Source organism: Limulus polyphemus, unplaced genomic scaffold (genome assembly GCF_000517525.1).
Source record: "Limulus polyphemus unplaced genomic scaffold, Limulus_polyphemus-2.1.2 Scaffold9072, whole genome shotgun sequence".
Lineage (NCBI taxonomy): Eukaryota > Metazoa > Arthropoda > Merostomata > Xiphosura > Limulidae > Limulus > Limulus polyphemus.
Window position 1 is genome coordinate 1 of NW_013674682.1, and position 5,025 is coordinate 5,025.

A 5,025-nucleotide genomic window follows, 5' to 3' on the forward strand; every position below is an offset into this window, starting at 1 on the left:
AATGTGTGATGATGGATCTAACTGTCAGTTGTAGACAGAAGCCTGGTTACTGTTTATAAGTAATTCTGTGGGTCTAGTATTACAGTTAACCTACAATAATGTGTTAGTTCACAGTATATGGTAATGTGTGATGATGGATCTAACTGTCAGTTGTAGACAGAAGCCTGGTTACTGTTTATAAGTAATTCTGTGGGTCTAGTATTACAGTTAACCTACAATAATGTGTTAGTTCACAGTATACGGTAATGTGTGATGATGGATCTAACTGTCAGTTGTAGACAGAAACCTGGTTACTGTTTATAAGTAATTCTGTGGGTCTAGTATTACAGTTAACCTACAAGAATATGTTAGTTCACAGTATATGGTAATGTGTGATGATGGATCTAACTGTCAGTTGTAGACAGAAGCCTGGTTACTGTTTATAAGTAATTCTGTGGGTTTTGCTTAGAAATACCAAATGATAAATCTATAAGTATTAACAGCCACGTTGTGTACTTTTAAACATTGGCTCTTGTCATCAGAACTAAATAGTTATTTACATGTTTTCTATAAAACTAAAAATTAAAAGTTGTTTGCACCTAACCTATATAGCCTCTGCAACTGATCTGACTTACTAAAACTTACCCCCCCCCCTTTTTTTTTTTAAGGATTGTGGATTGTTGCTCTCGTCGGAAGCTGAAGGTCGTGGTTGTTATCCTCTGGATGATCATATTTTATGCCGGACCTGCAATGCTAAACGTGTTCAGGCCTTAACTTCTCGAATGACAACAGAACTGTAGACTGCTCGTGAGAGACACATGTTTATTTCTGTGGCTAAACTGGTAGTTTTGTAGTTTTTTTATAGCTTGTTTCTCTGTACCTGTTAGCAGTGTTGCTCAGGTCTCATGCTTGAGTTTGTCAGTTGCCATAATCATGAGTATATTAAATGGTTCCTAAGTTGAAAAGTGGATATATTTTTATAACGAATTTTGTGACTTGGAGAATAAGAAAAACAAATTATAGTGAAGTTTTGGAGCTGTTTGTAGGTTATGAAAGCATGAGAGCTTATTATTAATTTTGTGTAGAAAGTTTATCTTGTATCATATTCTTTGAGAGGCTTAACTTCAATAATCCAGCACCTTCAGATAATGCTGTGTTATGTGTAACAGGTATTACAATAACCGGCACCTTCAGATAATGCTGTGTTGTGTGTTAACAGGTATTACAATAATTTGGCAACTTCAGATAATGCTGTGTTGTGTGTTAACAGGTATTACAATAATTTGGCAACTTCAGATAATGCTGTGTTGTGTGTTAACAGGTATTACAATAATTTGGCAACTTCAGATAATGCTGTGTTGTGTGTTAACAGGTATTACAATAATTTGGCAACTTCAGATAATGCTGTGTTGTGTGTTAACAGGTATTACAATAATTTGGCAACTTCAGATAGTGCTGTGTTATGTGTTAACAGGTATTACAATAACCCGCAACTTCAATAATGCTGTGTTGTGTGTTAACAGGTATTACAATAACCCAGCACCTTCCCAATAATGCTGTGTTGTGTTAACCCAGCACGTTCAGAAAATGCTGTCATGTGTTAACCCAGCACATTTTTTAATAGTACATTATGCACTACATGTTTTTATTTTTATACAACGGCAGTATAACTGAAGAAATAGACAATTTTGTATGTTTTATTATATTCATTGTCAATTTATTCTGATGAAAAACAAAAATACCAGACAGTATTTAATTAGGATCTATTTAGTAGAAGGTATGTTAACTTTAAAGTATATTTCACCACTCAAACTATCGTATTGTGAATAAGTAGTGGGAAGTATTTTACCAAACATTTTAACATCTGAAAGGACATATTTATTTCGTTGTCAATGAAGTATTATTATTATTATCAATACTGTTGATAACTTTGTAATAATGTAGCAAACACTAATACTGTTGATGATAATAATAATAATAATACTTCATTGACAACGAAATAAATATGTCCTTTCAGATGTTAAAATTTAGTTAAATTCCCCAACTTTGTAATAATGTAGCAAACACTAATATGTCCTTTCAGATGTTAAAATTTAGTTAAATTCACCATTTCGTTGTCAATGAAGTATTATTATCATCAACAGTATTAGTGTTTGATACATTATTACAAAGTCGGTGAATTTAACTAAATTTTAACATCTGAAAGGACATATTCATTTCGTTGTCAATGAAGTATTGTTATCATCAACAGTATTAGTGTGTGCTACATTATTACAAAGTTGGTGAATTTAACTAAATTTAAAGTTACACTCTAATTAGATTGTAATCATACAATATGGGAACATTTGAAGCTGTAAGATATAAAATAGAACATTCTAATGTATAGGATACTTTTAAAAAGCCATATACTTCATTGTTGGCACAGTAAACCAAGTTATATTTTAAAGGTTTGTTGAAATGTAAAGAATTTAAACTGTAGAAAGTGACTTGCTTTTAAAAAATTAACTTCAGTTATTAAGTACACTGTTCTGTTGTACATTTAAAGGTTAATATGTTAACAGATATTGTCTAGAACAGTTTCTCAGCCGGATTTGCTAGACGACCCCCGTGTTTGGACTTTGTTCTTCGTGACTTCCCATTATTTGTACAAGGATGAAAAAATTATTGATGTTTCTTGGTGCAGTTTATCATAGTTCATAATAAAGGTGATATGTGCACCTCGAGGACTAAAAAAAAGTGTTGGCTCAGCACAGACAGCTCGTAACTCCCCCTGGAAACCTGCTTGAGACCCCTAATGGGGTTGCGACTCACAGTTTTTGAAACACTGGTCTTGAATATCCTGCTTTGACAAATTCACGTTAGACAGAAAATGGCTTTTTAAAATGCTGAATATCAAAGTTGTGAGGACATATATTTATAAATTTAAATGACAAATTTAATGCTGTATTTTTAAGCATTGCTGCCCTAAATTACTATCACAGTGTAACATCTCAGTGTTAACAGTTAACACTATACAAAATAAGTGAAATACCAAACAAATACAGAATATATGAATTAAACTGTAAAAATACTCAAGCTTTAAATATTCATAACATAACAGGCATGTATGTAACTTTGTCAGAAGTATAATACGATAAGTGAAATATTTGACGTAAATTTAATTGTCTTAAATTGTTTCTAATGTTCACAAGAAATTTTCACACATGAAAACTTTTGAATCAAGAATTAATCTTACTGATGACTACTGTAACATGAAACAAGAAGTTCTAAGATAGAAACACTTGTAAGCATGGATATTTCTCTGTACACCTTTCAGTAAAACTAGCAGAAATATTTTTTATGGTGATTTTAAAGAAACACGTGTATAATAATGTGTTGCCCCCAAGAGTCCCATATTAACTGATTTTATGATCATAGAAACACGTGTTATGATCATAGAAAATAATGTGTTGCCCTCAAGAGTCCCATATTAACTGATTTTATGATCATAGAAACACGTGTTATGATCATAGAAAATAATGTGTTGCCCTCTTTCTATGATCATAAAATCAGTTAATATGGGACTCTTGAGGGCAACACATTATTATACACGTGTTTCTATGATCATAAAATCAGTTAATATAGGACTCTTGAGGGCAACACATTATTTTCTATGATCATAACACGTGTTTCTATGATCATAAAATCAGTTAATATGGGACTCTTCACGTGTTATGATCATAGAAAATAATGTGTTGCCCTCAAGAGTCCTATATTAACTGATTTTATGATCATACTTTGAAGAGGAGCTTATTTTTGAAATTATATGTTGAATCGATTTGCAGTAACACAAATGTATGCTTTACAGCTGTTCTGTGATTAAGTTATTTTTGTTTCTATTAAATAGTTAATAACAGCAGGTACTATATTCAATTTTAAATTAGTTTGTATGCCACAAGCATTTAGCATTTTGTTGCTTAAACTTATTGTGAAGAGTAAATAAACTCTGTACGTTCTAAAGTTTTAAGTGCCAATGTATAAGTATATCTAAATAAAATTGTGTTTTGGTATTGTGTTTTTTTGTCTTTCACAACCTCTAGAAGTAATTCCTAAAGATTTTAATGTATTCCATACTTCAGAGAATTACTTTCAAGGTAAAACGGTGCACACGGATTTTAAAAACACTAATAATACTAGGATATCTGATGTTCACAACAACTTAGGATTCGAGGACTGAGTAGAAACGGTCTGAAGTTGAAATGAAACATTTCTGGAGGAAGTGGCAGATTACTATTTTACAAAGACACTGATATTTTGGTGGATGTCTTTCCCTTGATATCCTTAGAACAGGAACATCCAATACAAATTTGTTGTCCTTGTCACTAGATAAACTTGGAAAGGCTGAGCTGCATTAGTGTGAGTTGTGATCAACTGAAGTTGATTCTGTCATATAACTCCACTGGGTGCATTAATACAATTCGGGAGTAGCTGCTGTTGTCCCTTTCCTCACCCAGACATAGTTGTCCATTTCATAAGTGTGTTGCTGTACTATATGAATTTCTTCAGGATTTTTACTTATTTCTGAAGGATGTCTCTGTTGCAGGAAGAGTTTGAATAACTGAATCTATGTAATTCTTTTTTTCAATGCTATGAATCACTTTCTCTATCTTTCTGTTGGTGTGTATGACAGTGTTTGGTTGTTGCTTCATTCTTGCTGCGTTCTTCGAAACTAATAGAACATTTGGTTATGATCTGTTTCTATATTGAATTTCCTTCAATTAGAGGCAACTGCTTTCTAGTGATTTCGTCTTCTATTTTAGAGAACCACTCCGAGCCTTCAAGATGACACATAAGCTGATACAATTGTTTTACTGTATCACATACAAGTGAACTAAAGTTTTTGTTTGTTTTATTAAAGGAAAGAAAAACTAGTAGCCAAAAGTTTGACATATTTTACTTGGAACTTACCATTCTACTCCTAAACTCTACCTTCAGGATGTTTAACATCAGCGGGAATAAAATATCGGTGGCTAAGTAACCATTATATAGACTAAAATAACAGTAGCT

The 5,025-nt window shown here is 32.3% G+C and overlaps 1 long non-coding RNA gene across 1 annotated transcript; it reads left to right on the plus strand.

Moving 5' to 3' along the window:
- The first annotated feature begins 647 nt into the window (after nt 1–647).
- On the plus strand, nt 648–3,506 carry LOC111083324. The gene is made up of 3 exons (XR_002608967.1): nt 648–1,453; nt 1,503–1,876; nt 2,106–3,506. It is a non-coding gene; the product is annotated as an uncharacterized LOC111083324 (long non-coding RNA).
- Nucleotides 3,507–5,025: the final 1,519 nt, after the last annotated feature.